The sequence below is a fragment of the Thermobia domestica genome, chromosome 4, assembly GCF_964235325.1.
Source record: "Thermobia domestica chromosome 4, izTheDome1.hap1.1, whole genome shotgun sequence".
NCBI lineage: Eukaryota > Metazoa > Arthropoda > Insecta > Zygentoma > Lepismatidae > Thermobia > Thermobia domestica.
The window spans coordinates 144659154-144676085 of record NC_137457.1 but is presented as its reverse complement, the minus strand read 5'-3'; the positions used below and the strand labels follow the sequence as shown (position 1 = coordinate 144676085).

The following is a 16932-nucleotide window of genomic DNA, read 5'->3' as shown; positions in this document are numbered from 1 at the left end:
TGATGATAATGAAGTAGAAGTAATTTATGATCAGATAAGTGACATATTGCATCAGGAAGGAAGAGGTAAGGTCAACGCCGTAGTAATGGGAGACTTCAACAGCGTAGTAGGAGAAGGAGCTGAGAATAAGGTAGTGAGACCGTTTGGACTAGGTAGAAGAAACGAACGAGGTCAAAAGTTAACATGATCTGCTGGTCATTAACACGTGGTTCAAGAAAACGAAAAACAAGCTGTACACGTGGAAAAGGACAGGAGATACGAAACTCTACCAAATCGATTACATTCTTGTGAAGCAACGTTTCAGGAATAGCGTACGGGAAGACACTTCCAGGAGCGGACATTGAATCGGATCACAATCTCCTGGTGGCGGAAGTGCAAAAGGACCCAGTATATTGAAAAGTTAAAGAGTACAAGTAATCAAAGACATGCGAAGGAGAAAGGTCACTTGAGAAGACGACATACCAGTAGATTTGCTCAAGGGATTAAGAGACAAGGCAATGAAAGTACTGACTTCACTTATTAAGAAGATATGCCTGAGTGGAGAATGATCAAAGCATTTTGTTGATGTTACATAATTAAATTGCCCAAGAAAAACCTAGAAAAGAAGTGCAGCGATTACAGAGCCATTGGCCTAATTTCCCATACTGGAAAGATCATTGCACGCATACTGAATAGGCGGCTGGAAAGTAAGATAGATGAGAAATTAGAAAAAGATGAATTTGGATTCCGGAAAGGAAAAGGCACCAGAGATGCTATTGGATTGATGAGAATTATATCAGAAAGAATTATTGATGTAAAGGAAGAGTTGTGTTTGTGCTTCATTGACTGCCGAAAAGCTTTCGACCGAGTCAATTGGACGAAACTTCTGAAAATACTTAAAGAAATAGGAGTCAACTGGAGAGATCGAAGACTCATTCAAAACCTGTACACAGAACTACGAATAAAGCTGCGCTTGAATCAAGGAGAGGCCAATAGTGTTGAGATTGGAAGAGGAGTCAGACAAGGATGTAGTTTGTTGGTCCAATTATTCAACATTTACAGAGAATGTTTAATGAAAGAAGCAATAATGGGTATTGGAGATTTCAAGATTGGAGGGCAGATCATTAACAAGACCAGGTATGCAGATGATACGGTTATAATAGCTAAACCGAAGAATACTATATGAGATGATTGACAAAACAGTTGGTACTGGAAAACTATATGGAATGGGAATTAGCATCGAAAAATTCGAAAGTCATTAGAATTTCCCGTGGTAACACGCCATTACGGATCAGAGTAGAGCAAAGAGAATTTGAAGATGTCGATAATTTCAGGTATCTGGGAAGTATTTTGACGAGAGGCCCCTACTGCACCAAAGAGATCAGGTCAAGAATTACATAGCTAAAGAAGCATTCAAAACGAAAATATTACTCTTAACTAGCAGGACCAATATTGGACTTAAAAAGAAGTTGGTTAAGTGTTATTTATCGAGCATTGGACTGTATGGTTCAGAGACATTGACATTACGGAAGTTAAAGAGAAAATATTTGGAGAGCTTCGAAATGTGGTGTTGGAGGAAGCTAGAGAAGATAAAATGGAAAGAGAGAGAGAGAGAGAGCAACAAACGAAGATGTTTTAAGACGAATAGAAGAAAAGAGGACATTTCTAGCCATTTTCGTTCGTAGAATGGCCAATTGTATTGGACACATCATGCGAAAAAATTGTCCTCTTCACACCGCCATAGAAGGAAAGATGGAAGCGAAGCGAGAAATACGGAAAAGAAGATCACAGCTGATCAATGATTTGAAAGATACTAGGAAATATTGGAAGTTAAAATAGGAAGGTGCAGATCCAGGCGAAGATTTAAAATTGAAAAAAAATCCTCATCAGTCCCTGGACCTGCCGAAAGGCAGAATATTTAATAATAATAATCAGGAGTACTATTGCATCCTATATATTTTTATTTTGACTCTTTTAAAGAATATATCACCACTGACTTGTAGCTCTCTCTAGTTTTCTACTTGGCCCTAAAGTTTTAGTTGTTAGTTGCTTAGTGATATCTGTTTCAGAAAAAAAGCACTACCTGCATTCTTGGAGTGCATCAGTAGCCCACGAGACTGTTAGCTAAGCGAAAATTCTCTAATAGCTTTGTGTGCTTGAATGAACTTCATGAGGTAATAACTTATATATATATATATATATATATATATATATATATATATATATATATATATATATATATATATGTGTGTGTGTGTGTGTGTGTGTGAGTTATTTAACGGTACAATTTTACACAATGATCAATTCAAATGTATGAAAAAATACTTGCAGTCTCTCAGTAAGGATTATATTAAGATAACACTTTAATTCAAAGCTGATGATAAAAACTCTAATTTCATTCCAACGATTTGAGACATTATATAAGATTGAAATTTAGAAGATGATTAGTCTAAGAAAAGTAATGTAAGTGATTCTTAAAATTTTAATGATCTTGTTTCTCGAAATCATTCTTCAGCTCCAGCATGTTCTGAAAACTGAATAGGAATATCATCACCAATACATTAATGTTTGAGATGTATCCTACGGTAATATATATATATATATATGTAAGCAGTGAGTTGATTTTGAGTTTAACTTTCCTTTCAACAGCAAAGCTATATGAAACATGGACCGACTGATTAACGTGGAATCAGAATCACATAGCATCCCGCCGAGAGACGAACCAAGATGTACCTCGCCAAAAGCGAGTACGCTAACCACTTAGGAGCTCAGAAAACAAATATAAGAGTAGTGGTAAAGGGTTTAAGAATGTAAAGCAGCTTCAAACATTATAATATATAATGTTCTTGAGAACAGATATGTATAAATAAGTCCATTCCGGACGGAAAGTGTGTAATTTGTTTCAGTATAAATGATGCTATTAATCTCACGAGACACAGAAATATAGAAAATTACTATCAAGTTAAGGCGTACGCTATTGATCGAAATGAAAGAATATCAGAAATAGTATCGCTATTGCAAGGTCAGTTAACGAATCATTTATTCGAGACACAGATGTCTCGGAGCTGAAAACAATTTATTGACTATATTGAGCAGTTGGTGCTTGAGAACCGACTACGAAAGCTATAAGAACGGATTCATAGTAAGAAAGAGTATTATACTTGATTTTACCATGTCACTAACAAGATTTTAACTTCTCGAAAAAGCTTTATTTTTTGAGCAAAATTGAACTTTAGATGAATAATCAACTGTGTGTATTAGGTAATTTATTTTATCGCCCAGTTTAAACCAAACAAAACTATGTGTGTCTTGAGAATAATGCTGAATAAATTTACTTACTGGGACGCATTAATAACAAAATTATTATCTTTTAAATATTATTAAATAATGATTCTGACGTTGTGTGATATTGTGATATTCTATATTTTAAATCCATAAATTTATACCAGGAGTGATTCAACTTCTAATTGTGTATCTACGTTCTAGTGTTATTTCGTAGAATTAACTAGTATGTTCATATGTGAGAGAAAAAATATACGTTTGACAATTTGTTCACTTCTCTGCCATTTGTTACTAAGTTCTATCACAATAATTGCTTGCAAATGAAGAGAAAAATCTAAATTTAATAACCCAAAAAGTTCCTTATTAATACTAGAGTATCATGGATGAAAAAGAAACACTGCAAATATTGTTTCCAATGTCAAGCACACTGTTCCCTTTAGTTCCTTTAAATGAAAAAAAAAAGTGGAAAAACATTTTAAAACTCACGATCAAACCCGTGATGGAAAACGTGTCAGAATCATTATGATAATTCCATTGTATAATGTCATGAGAGGCTTCTTTAGTTTTTGGACACAGATATCATACTCATTCTGTGTCAAGAAACGATCATCGTTCACCATTACGTATATTTTCGTAACAATTTCGGATTAAATTCATTGAATCTAGGGCTCATGTAAAATGTCAAGCATATATGCGAACTCGTAGCATTATCTACATGCAATTTCATTTCATCAGGCCATATTTCACTCTAGTTCTCAATCCTATTTCATGATATCCACACAATTATACAAATGAATTCTTTGCACTTCAGAAAATAACAATTACATACTCAGGGGAAGACAACTTCAGAACAGTGTTCCTTTTCTATCCAATCTAAATATCCATAAAGTAAGAAGATCGTTTAGCAAAGTTCATGTGTGCAAAATATAAAGTAAAAGTTTACTACGTAGAACCATAGCTCATGAGCAAAACAAATAAAGAAGAGTTCCTTCAATATTCAGCTTATTTTACTATATTGCTAGAAATAGAAAACATAATACTTCGTTTTTCACTCTTTTTGTATCGCCATTCACAGTACTACTGAGTTGTGTAATACTATATCCAGAGTAGAATTAAAAAGATAAAAGTTTTTATTTATAGAATAATCTCTTTCAAAATCTAATTAGGTGGAATAATATTACTCGTGAACCTTTTGCCTACTGATTTTCAGAACTTTCTTAAAGTAAATACTTCCCCAATGGGAATTAAAATTCTCATTATTCACAAATATCTCACGAACGGAGATCATCTGACCAATTGTTAAACAATTACTCAAAAATAATATAAGATACTAAATAATAATCTCATTCTGGATTTCGGGGGCGCGGTGGCTCAGTGGTAGAGCGTTCACCTCTGGTGTTTGGGGTCCCGGGTTCGATCCCAGCCCCAGCCAAGTGAACTTTGTGGTGGACAAACACCGTGCTCGTGGGTTTTCTCGGGGTACTCCCGTTTCCTCCCAGTTTCTTCATTCCACCATTTCACTCATCTCTCATCATCACCGTCTCCTTTAGCCTAACCGGCATAACCATGGGACGTAAAACTTAAAGATTTCATTTTCATTTTCATTGTGGATTTGAATAATGAGATTAACATAATGCTTGGAAATGTGTTATTGACTATTGATGAAATATAGTTAAAAGTTTTGTTGATTTTTTGTGATTTTGTAGCCTTTATTTAATCTTGATGTTAATGTGAGAATTTATTCTTATTGTAGGTACGAACATTAATTTTACTAAATAAATTCACAAATTTTACGTTCGAGTTGAATTTTACTTAGCGGTATTTTTTCCGCACCAGTACATTGATCTTTCTCGGAGGGTAGTGATAATAATATGTTTTAGGATTGGGAATATACAGTACTTCGAGATGCGTTTATGTTTCAACACGAACAATTACTCGGCGTTTTTCGTCGAATTTTAAATCAAATGATTCTATCTTTTAAAATATTAATCATTTATGTGTTATCCTTCCTTATTTATGTAACAGATAAGTACGAAGTGTTACCCGTTCTTAAATGACTTTATGTATCAATCAAATATTTTTAATTGTAGCTTTCCATCAGTCCGCTGAAGCTAGCTTAAAAAATATAATGATTATTTTTCATGAAGTTTTGACATATTCCTCCCTAATATTTGCTGAGTATTTCGTACCATTTGCTCTAAATTTTAAATAATCGTAGCGTCTTTTTCAACTTAATTTTTACCTCAGTAGCAGATTTTGAATAAGTCTGTGTTTTATTTGGAATCATTCTCGACTTACGAATACATTCACATCATTGGCATCCTCCACTATGTAAATCCTTCAAAACCATATTTGCTCAAATATGACCCTGCTCCTGGCACTTCTCTACACCTCTTTAACTTAAATTTCTCAGACGACGTACGAAAATTACTGGACTCTTAATTAAAAATAATTCAAAGTAATCCATGGTAATAAGTACTCTTAAATATCTACGTCAGTTAACCTAAAACATATACTGTTAGATATTGTATTCTATTTGCTTTTACTTAAATACAAATAATTGATTTATGTGTCCATATAGATACAATGAAATAAAAGAACAAACTTGCGGAACGAGCTCTGTGAAGCAATATGCAAAATTCACCAATAATTTACGTACAAAACTAACACAAATAAATAATAATTTTGTTAATATACAGGAACAAATCTTATTTCACATTTATCTTCATTAAATTAATTGTGATGGGGAATATATTTACTAATGACAATGCAATGAGGTACACCGTCTACAAGATCAAAGAAAAGAAAAGAAAAGCTTACCATATTCATAATATGTAGGTGCTATACTTTAACAATATAACATAAAGTTCTATCCATGAGATGCGTGTCGAATCTCGAGTGGTGTATATATAATTTGTCTGTTTATTTTCTCAACAGAAAACCAACCACCAAGTTCGTTCTATTGTTAACCTATATTTGTTATATTTAAGAAATTAAAATATTTTGTGATTCTTTTTAAATTCATACTTGATTATAAACTTCTTACTTTGGCATGTTAGTTTTGTAAACGAAAATTTATGCAGCTTAATTTTGATATTCAATATTTATAATATTAAGGAGTAAACTATAGAACGTAAAAGAAAAACTCTATACTGGAAGTTATTGGTGACGGCGCAAATTATTTTAATTCAGTTTATGTAGGTAAATATATATAATCTTTAAATGTATATGAGATAAATTTACGTGAAACTGTAATTGATAATGGCGAAAATCGAAATATTGATATACTTAGCTTTATTTCATGTAAACAACTGATATATAAATAACATTTCTAAGAGGAAATTAATAATAATGTGTACACTGCAGAAGATGATTATTTTCCTGGTGATGTGTCTGACTTTGGAAATATTCACACAATTTTCTATTAAGTGTAGAAAGCAGATGAAAAGATCAAATCACAAAATAAAGCTTCAATAAAACATGTAAACGTTGTATCCGTGTCTAGAATTGTATTGTAATTAATATACTTAATAACTCTATATAACTAAAGTTCGCCTTGTTTTATCTTCTTTAAATTTTAATACCACAACTTGCAATCACTGTGACAACTAGTATAAACTATGCTACTTGAAAGCATATACCTCCAAGTTTGTCAGAGAAGAGAACTGATCTATCCTCAGGATATTGCAAAATCAGCCAATTCGATTCAGTTAAGACTAATTCGTTGTAAAACAAGCTCACATTATGCACTCGTCGCCTTAATTATCATAGACACCTACAACTTTATGAAGGAATTCATGAAATCAGTAAAGCCAGCGCAGGAGAGAGCAAAACATTCGCCAAGCAATGATCTATAGTAACTGTTACTGTGTTTGTAATGTCAAAAATAGAAACGTCCAGCGATATGTCAAAGTTTACTAAGAAGTTGATTGTAGGTTAAACAGTTGTTAAACAATATGTTTGAACATACACATTTTGTCACTTATTTATGACCAGTCATGGCTAGTGTCTCGTATTTTTTTCCTTAAACTTCAGTTGTGAAATGTTAGATGTGTCGTTATTCGGAGTCGTGTAGGAATGATGAAAAACTTGTCGCCAAAATGTAATATGAAAACAATTTTATTTTGTGGGTCGTTTTCTGTAACTTCATGTACTCTGTTGAACGGTCACCTTTCCTTGTCTAAAGTAGTCATCAGACTTCCAAAGATTTTATTTAATCAAATATTAGATCGTGTATAATAGTACACGACTATAACGGAAAAACTATATATTACATTAGAAAATACATAAAGACACTAAAACTAATAAGATGAAAGTAGAAGAAGGGAAAGGAGAAATAAGAATAACTTCTTTTAGAATAGTTCATCAGAAAGGACAGTAGGTAAAGAAAACATAATAGAAATATTTATGATAAAGGTATGAAAGGAAGAATATATGAAGGAAAGAAGAATGAAAATATATCAGGATAATTATTGAAATATTTTCAAAGGCTTACGACAGGTCGTATACGCTGTTCATTTATCAATCTTTCCGTAGAATACGAAAGAAAGAAATCCATATATGAAACTGTTGCAACTCTACACACATGTTAATACATACAACACTGACTAGATCAAAAGTAATTTACGGAATTGAGTAGCTTTGATTTACCTCAGTCGATGAAAAATTATATCACTCTTGTAGAGACCGTGCATATGTAGCTTGTTTCATGCGGCAATTTTGTACTCTCTTCTAAATAGTTTAAGTTTTGAAAGTCGTAAACGCAAATTTTAAATAGTTTTCATTCCTGAATACTGCATAAGGTTATTCATCAGAAGTTCCTAGTAGAATTTTAAAGGTTTAGAAACTGTTGTCAAAATATTGCCCTTATCTACGTTCATTAGAAACTAAAAGTCAGAGTTGGCCACCACATATTAAAATGAACAAATTTATTTTTTTTGCTTTGTAGTTATTATTGTTAACCTTTAATTTCTAAAAGCACATGTAATTTCTTTGTTTTATAGCTATACAATAAACAAAATCGGTCATTCAATATCATCTTAGGTTGCTAAACTTAAAAGTAAATCTCATTCATAGCACCATTCGTTCCACAAAACAACAAACAATTAGGTTTATGAGGTACATTATTTGACACTTTCTAAATGAAAAACGCACTAACTGCAGTTGAACAAAACATTTTATTACAATCAGAAAGAAAAGAAGAAAGAAAGGAAGACAAGGAAAAAGTAACATAAAGTTCCAAATATAAGTGGCAGTTTGATTTCCATTATCAGCTTATAATCCATTAAACATTTTATGAAATTTAAAAAATATATAACATTTTTAATGTATTACTATTGTTTTCGTTAGTTGAGTAACAACATTTTTAAACACACCTTCAGAATTCAAAATGTACACATGAGAAGTCTGATCACTAAAGTAGTATTGGCATTAGTTCAAAACAAGACACGAGAATGATTTTGAGTACTTTTGACATAACTTAGGTAGAAAATTGGCAAGATAAATATATTTGAACACACATTAATTAGGTCTTACTTCCACATGATAGCATCATTACCTACCTATCAAAAGTTTCAAAAAATGCGATGCTAAAGGTAATTAAGATCATAACTTCTATAATCTAAAATCAGAAGAAATGTTCTCCTCTGGTCCTTAACTAAATATGGTCTCTTATATTGCCAACCATCGCTCAAAGACAAAAAAATATGTTTTGTGTCTCTAAAATTTTATGTTTTGTTACAAGCAAATAGTTTACACTTTGCGCTTGCAGACCGTCCATTTATATTATTGCATTCAGCAATTTTCTAAAATATTCCTTCCATCATGATATAGATTGTCCCAATTCGAGTTCAAGACTTAAACATTGCTTTGCAAGGCATGGTGGCCTCTACTATCACAAATCAGGTAATACGCATCGATTTCTGATATTAACTTCACATACCAGGCACTCAATTAATATATTTCCAGTTCAATAGTCAAGTATTACGTATCACTTGTATCCAGGAAACATTGGGTAATTCAAATAAAGATCTGAATTTCTCCGTGGCTAAGCGGTTAGCGTACGCGCCTTTGGCGTGGGAGACCCGGGTTCGATTCTCGGCGGGAGCTCATGTGATCCGGATTCCACATTAATAACTAGGTCCACGTTTCATATAGCCTCACTGCTCAACGGGAAGTTAAACTCAAAGTCAACTCAACTAAAATAATGATGTCCGGGTGAAACCCACAGTATCCAATAGTAATCGTAGTTCAATAGTAATTGTATTTCCATAGTAAAAGGCTACTAATTTTAGTGTGGTTACTTATTTCAATTTCCATCTTGCAATATAAACAACACTTATATTTTGGAGATGTATTAAATGATGAGAATAAAGGAAGGTGAATTATAAAGTTGGATATTTCATTAATTCAAAACTTGACTCGTTGGTTTACAAACATCTCAACGTAACCAGCTAGGTTGCTCATAATTCATTACATGTAGGATAGTAAGTATTGTTGAGTTTAAAAGAAAAATGCTACAAGTACATTCAGCATGCATTGGCGGTGGCAGCATATAAAAATGGCATCATATAATGTAGTAGAAGTAGTACAAAAGTGAGAATAATGAAGCGCGTCGCATCGTAAACTGATATATGAGAAGAAAATATATGCCTCAAGTTATCCATCTTAATATTTACATCAGTTAATTATTCTCATTTCAACAAATACGTATATAAATTATTTCCTTGCTAAAGCATGCCAAGTTTATACACTCTTAAATATCGCTAGTGAAATGTTAGCATTATGGCTTCCAACCAGAGAAAAAATATGAATGAGTTATGTCAAGAAAGTGCATGTCCTAAAATAGCCTAAATAATATATTTGAATTTCGAAGAATTAATAATCTCAATAATATAATGCAGGATATATATATATATATATATATATATATATATATATATATATATATATATATATATATATATATATATCCGTTTACGATTATGAAACCAAATATTATCCGAAGATTTGTGGCAACCACCGGAAAGCGTGGAGTATATTAATATTCATATATATATATATATATATATATATATATATATATATATATATATATATATATATATATATATATGTCATTGTAGACTGTTCCCTTCGACATCCATTTTGCAAAATTTGAGAGATAAGCTTAACTTTTTATTTTGTTGTTAATTTGAAGGCATTTCATTACACTATCATTAAGAAATCCACATACATCATCTTACGAATTAATCATTATGGAACAACTTCATGTGTTAGGTGCAGCAGTGGTACCATTCTTTGAAAGTTTCATTTAAAACTTCTTTAAATATTATCTTGAGAGTTGGAAACCGCAATAAATAGCGATAAGCGTTTTCTGTAGTCAATGAAGTGCCAAGAATGTTCTAACTCGACTCTAACCTTTCTGCTAAAACCTCAAGTGGCAGAAATCAATCACTTCCAGTACAAACATTGAGTGGTATTGAATGGAGAGCGAGAAGGAGTCTTATATAATTCATTAAGTACCAAACAGTATATTCCATATCGACAGTAATCTTTCTACTCAACTAGAAGTGAAACAAATATACTTGAACCTCTGGTTTGAAATCAATTGAGAAAATATTACGTGATCCTCTTACGTGCGGATATTACTATTAGGATGAAGTATTGGAACTTGTAACATCGTAATATTAGTGCGTACGTACACACGTACGTCCGTTACTCCGAACGATAACATTTGAACGGATGCAAATTTTTAAATTGTATTTTGTAATAGATAGATACAGTGATTATCTATAAGGATTTCTTTAATATAGATGATTTGCCAATCGAAAGTGCTAGAAATGAATCATTTTTCGTTTTAATATTGATTATTATAGAACAAAAACGGTATTAATAGGGAACACTGGTACTCGGCAATCGATTACATGTTTACAAGATACTCTCATCTTCATACTTGACAGTCTGGTGAAGCAGGAAGAGGTACAAATGAGCCATTTCCTGTTTCAATTTTGAGCACTATACACATAAAACGTTAAGATAGAGCAAAACGCGGGTTTCGGCAATCGATTAAACGTTTCAAGAGTAGCCCTGAATCTTCATTATTAGCATTCCAGTAAAACTGGAAAAGGTAGAAATGAACCGTTTCCTGTTTTAACGTTTATTATTACAGAGCAAACACGATAATAGATAACCACGAAATGTTTAGGCAATCGATGAAGCTTTTCAGGGACGCCCTTTATCTTCAGTTTCAAAACTAGTAAGACAGGAAGTGATAGAACTAAGTCATTTCCGATTCAAATTTTGAGACCAGAAAGTGTTATTGAGAAACGCTGCTTTTGGAAAGGATTATAAGTTTCAAGACAACTTTTATTTTTACCCATAACACCGTAGTAAAACCGGAAGTGGATGAAATGGACCATTTCCTTGTCTAACGTTGATCACTATGGTGCGAAACTATTAATAGATAGTAAGATACAATTTTCGGGAACTGATAGAGCTTTCCAAGAATAACTTTCATCCTTAATGCCCCAGAGAAAAGGAAGATTTATAAATTACCGTTAACTTCCTATTTCATTTAATATACAGAGAGCAAAAACTATTAGTCCAGTAAAGATAGGATTGAGAAAGGAACAAATTAGTAACAAGCTGAAAATTGGTATGGAAGTAGGGGGATGTGTCAGGAATAACATACTAAAAGTCCCCTAAAATCCCTCTGTAGCTTTTCCCGCAATTTTGAAAAATGTCCACCATCTTTAGATGACGACAAGGAATTTATGGAAATCGTCACCCTTTATGTTTATTCTTCTAGCAACCGTTCTAATTATCACAAAGCCATGAATCATATATGGTTGGAAAGCTTGAAGGACAGAGAATCTAAATAAATAACATATATGTCCATCGTCCTAAATTTCTAGAAGAAGAGGAAGAAGTAAACAGCTTTTTTATTTTTAAAAAAGGTATTTTCAGAAATCATGAGAAGTTTGCAACACTGACAGTTATTGCACACCAACGAAACACCATCAATAGATACTCTTGGCATTTGTCTTAATCATAGCCAACAATGACACAAATCGGTGCAATACAAGCCGAGAAAAAATATAACTTATGTTACTTTCTGACCTCTTTGTACAAAAGTGCATAAGGTGACATACACTTTCACGGTTCTAGTCAGCTTCTTTTATTACATAGGACCAAGAGTTATATACGAGGAAATCTTAGATCACTAGAAATCTTAAGAAACATAAATTCGAACGAGGTAACACTTATACTAATCAAGCCCAATTTCTGGAAGGAGCGCAAAACCCAAAATTTCGGGACAAAACGTGATTTTCACATAAAGTTTTCAAACCTTGCAACACTGACAATTATCGTATGTTAACAAAACTCAGCCACCGTTTTCACTATCGTCATTATTAATTTACTTTTAAAATGGCCAACGTTTTTCACAATGGAGTAAGCTTTTATGATATATAGTTTTACATCACTTAAAAATAGCACAAAAATTATTTATTGACAACATTAGAAAGTAGCAGAAATTGGTAGTCTCCTATTCATAGGAAAATCGTAATTCACATACTTAAAATCACTCTCAACTACAATAGTCATTTGAATGTAATTTTTTAAAAATATCTTGTTTAAACTAGAATGCAATTTTCCTCGTAGTATCCTTCAAATCAACTTAATATTTACATTAGACGTTAGTATGCACTTTAAGAACATTTTTTGTAACTAGTCCATTCGGACTTACTTTATTAGAAATCAATGAGGTTATCATTATCTCGTTCATCTCTATGGTCTTCATCATTTGGTTCTGCATTCATACATCCAATTCCTCGACAATGACATAAATTAGAGCACACAATTCTTGCTTTCCGACAACCGTACATACTTTCACAACCCTTTTTACAGTTACGGGATATTACACGGAGCGGGTTCCTTGGTTATTCTTGCTGGTACGAGGATACCTCCTAATATTGTCCATTCATATTCAGTCGCTCGCATATCATTGAGCAATACCTGGGTTCAAAAAACGTACACTGTCAAAGGATGAATGGAATATGCCACTTTTAACATACACACGAAAAGGTAATGGCCTTTCGGATTTAATCATTGAAGATATAAGATACCTTCGTGTTCTGAATATCCAAACTGAAATCCACCTTCTGTACGATGTAACATGGATGATTCTCAAAAGGTTGAAGACACTAACTTGCCCGAATAGGAATGGATTTATACAGCTGGTGACAAGCAACAACCATAAGTATCGAACATATTAAGTAGTAATTCAACCTCTTATCAATCTTCAACCAATAAGCATGGATGCTGTATACTCGGCGCTTATGTTTGCCAGCAAAGAATGTACAGGAAATAAGCAAAAAAGCGTGCTTAGTCACGTTGGATCAACCTTTGTACTCTAAAGCATGTGACAATGTAGCAGCATGTAGAAATTCTGGTGAATTACCGTCAGTGGTTGTTAGACTTTGGGGGTTTTCACTCTATAATGTCATTTATGGAAACAGTTGCATATATAATGAAAGGTAGTGGCATTGAAGAACTTTGGTCTTGTGTGTATGCTAGTAACTCCATGCCACAGATAACGCCAGGCCATTCTTATTGCTCGTGCTTTGCGAGCTCATTTTTTTTAACACAACACGGCCCTTAGCAATTGCAATATATACTGTTTAATTAATGAATCAGACGGCACTGAGGAGTTTGTGCGTCAATTGCGAGATGTTTGTATTCCTCTGATGACTGAAGAAGATATCGATACTCATGTAGTTGTTCAACATTCATAGTCAATCAAAATTGCAAATGACCTAAAGTTAATCATTGACACTGCTGCAGAAAGAAGCCGTATCTCTAAGTTATTCGCTCTGTACTTTCAGCTTGTAGAAATTATGCGTCTTTTAATTCGAAAGAACTGGAGACTTGAATCTTGATCTTCACTGCATGTAAGAAATGTTACCATACTTCTATGCAGCTGAGCATCTTTTGTATGCCAAATACGCACATCTGTACTTACAAGAAATGTTGCGGTTGGAGGATGAAATGGATCTTCATCAGTTCCAGCTATTTGCAGGAGACGGTTACTTCACTATTCGTAGAAAAGATATATTTTGGAGTGGTACATGGTCTGATATGACGATTGAGCAGGTTTTAGCGAGAGCAATGAAGAGCAGCGGTGGACTGACCCATGGGAGACATGACTGAAAAGATAATATCTAGGTGTATGTCAAGTATGCCAGCAGCGTGCCACTTACGAGAATGTCTTGAAAAATTATTAAAAAAGATAGGCATGAACTTCACACTGGTCGGCATGTGGACCTGTACCAAAGCAGTCAATCGCGTGACATATTACATCTAAAGAAGTTCTTGCGTTGGTTTTGCCAGCATTCTCCATTCCCTTCATATCCGGAGCTCGCGTCCCTAAACATTGGCATGGTAGGTAATGAAATGGTCAACTGATAAATCTAAGGAAATCGGATTGGCTGCTATGGAAGGAATGTTTGGATAGACTTTGGGAAATGTGAAACTTAAACAAAATAATAAAGTCATCCCACTATCCGTAATGCACAATGTAGTGCGTATCCGTGTTGAGTTACTGGCTGTAAACACCATACTTCAACTGAATCGTATGAGTAGAAGTCCGAAAAAGAACTCCAGCAGTGTTTTGCTTACGAGCTTGCACCCTATTCACTTTCTTCACAGAAATGTCTATAAGAAAAACGAAAAAGTCCGCTTTGTGCGACATGTTTGAATATCGGACAAATTTTAAAACTCAAATTAAAAACACTGTGTACGTTATAGATGAAGGCTTGCTTCTACATCATGTTGTTTGGCCACAACATGGAACATGCCTTGACGTGCACAACTCGTATGTGTCCTATGTACTCACAAACTCAGGAACGAAAGCAACAATTATTTTTTTATGGGTATTGCACTGAAAACTGTACAAAAGCCGCTGAGTGGGAGCAACGTGAGTCAAAGGTTCAATCAACTTTGGTATTATTCACAAATGAAACCATATTATTAACAAAAAAGATAAATTCTTAGGTAATTTCAAAAATAAGGATTGTTTCACCCGTGAGTTAATGGTTCATTTGACACAAGTTGGAATTCAAACCCAGCAAGCAAGGAGTGATGCTGACGCACTTATAGCTAAAACTGCTGTAGCCAAGTCTTGAAATCCTTGTAGGCACGTCGTAGTAATGGCGAGTATGTTGACATTTTAATCATTTTGCTTGAACAAGGTAATAATCAGTACGACATCACATTTCGAAATAATCAGTACGACATTGGGCGTGTACAAGACGTGAGTAAAGAATTTAGTACTAAGAAGTTGTAAGATACACAGACAAGTATATTAACAGTTTTTCTCAGTTACCATGCTTTAACTGGATGCGATACATCATGTGGTTTGTATCGACAGGGAAAGAAAAAAACATTGCGATTACTTCAAAAACGGAAAGATTTATGGAGATCACTTGAAGTTTTGAACCATGATAATGCTAATGTACAATCTATGAAGCTGGCACATCATTTCTACTAACACACTATGATTATCCAGCAATAATAACCTTACTGGATGAATTCCAGTCTCTTGCAGTAAGTCGCTCAAAATTCAGAACGAAATGCAATTGGAAAAACTGCCACCCACCGGTGATGCTGCGAAACACCATATCATCAGTTTCAATAGTACCGTGGAAATGATTTGCGAGCGACTGAATATGGATGGACAACATTAGGAGGTATTCTCGCACCAGCAAGAATGACCAAGGACCCACTCCGTGTGATATCCAGTAACTGTAAAAAGGGCTGTGAACGTATGTACGGTTCTCGGAAAGCAAGAATTGTGTGCTCTAATTTATTTCATTGTCGAGGAATTGGATGTATGAATGCAGAACCAAATGATGAAGACCATAGAGATGAACGAGATAATGATAACCTCATTGATTTCTAATAAAGTAAGTCCGAATGGACTAGTTACAAAAATGTTCTTAAAGTGCATACTAACGTCTAATGTAAATATTAAGTTGATTTGAAGGATACTACGAGGAAAATTGCATTCTAGTTTAAACAAGATATTTTTAAAAAATTACATTCAAATGACTATTGTAGTTGAGAGTGATTTTAAGTATGTGAATTACGATTTTCCTATGAATAGGAGACTACCAATTTCTGCTACTTTCTAATGTTGTCAATAAATAATTTTTGTGCTATTTTTAAGTGATGTAAAACTATATATCATAAAAGCTTACTCCATTGTGAAAAACGTTGGCCATTTTAAAAGTAAATTAATAATGACGATAGTGAAAACGGTGGCTGAGTTTTGTTAACATACGATAATTGTCAGTGTTGCAAGGTTTGAAAAATGTATGTGAAAATCACGTTTTGTCCCGAAATTTTGGGTTTTGCGCTCCTTCCAGAAATTGGGCTTGATTAGTATAAGTGTTACCTCGTTCGAATTTATGTTTCTTAAGATTTCTAGTGATCTAAGATTTCCTCGTATATAACTCTTGGTCCTATGTAATAAAAGAAGCTGACTAGAACCGTGAAAGTGTATGTCACCTTATGCACTTTTGTACAAAGAGGTCAGAAAGTAACATAAATTATATTTTTTTCTCGGCTTGTATTGCACCGATTTGTGTCATTGTTGGCTATGATTAATAT

At 33.5% G+C, this 16932-nt stretch overlaps 1 protein-coding gene across 1 annotated transcript in view; it reads right to left on the bottom strand.

Moving 5' to 3' along the window:
- LOC145682902 (uncharacterized) overlaps positions 1-6215 on the bottom strand; it is a 1185542-nt gene extending 1179327 nt beyond the window's left edge. Inside the window, exon 1 of the mRNA XM_081754263.1 lies at positions 6082-6215. The gene's annotated coding sequence lies outside the window, so the exon portion shown is untranslated. The remainder of the gene's footprint in view (positions 1-6081) is intronic.
- Between the last annotated feature and the right edge of the window lie 10717 nt (positions 6216-16932).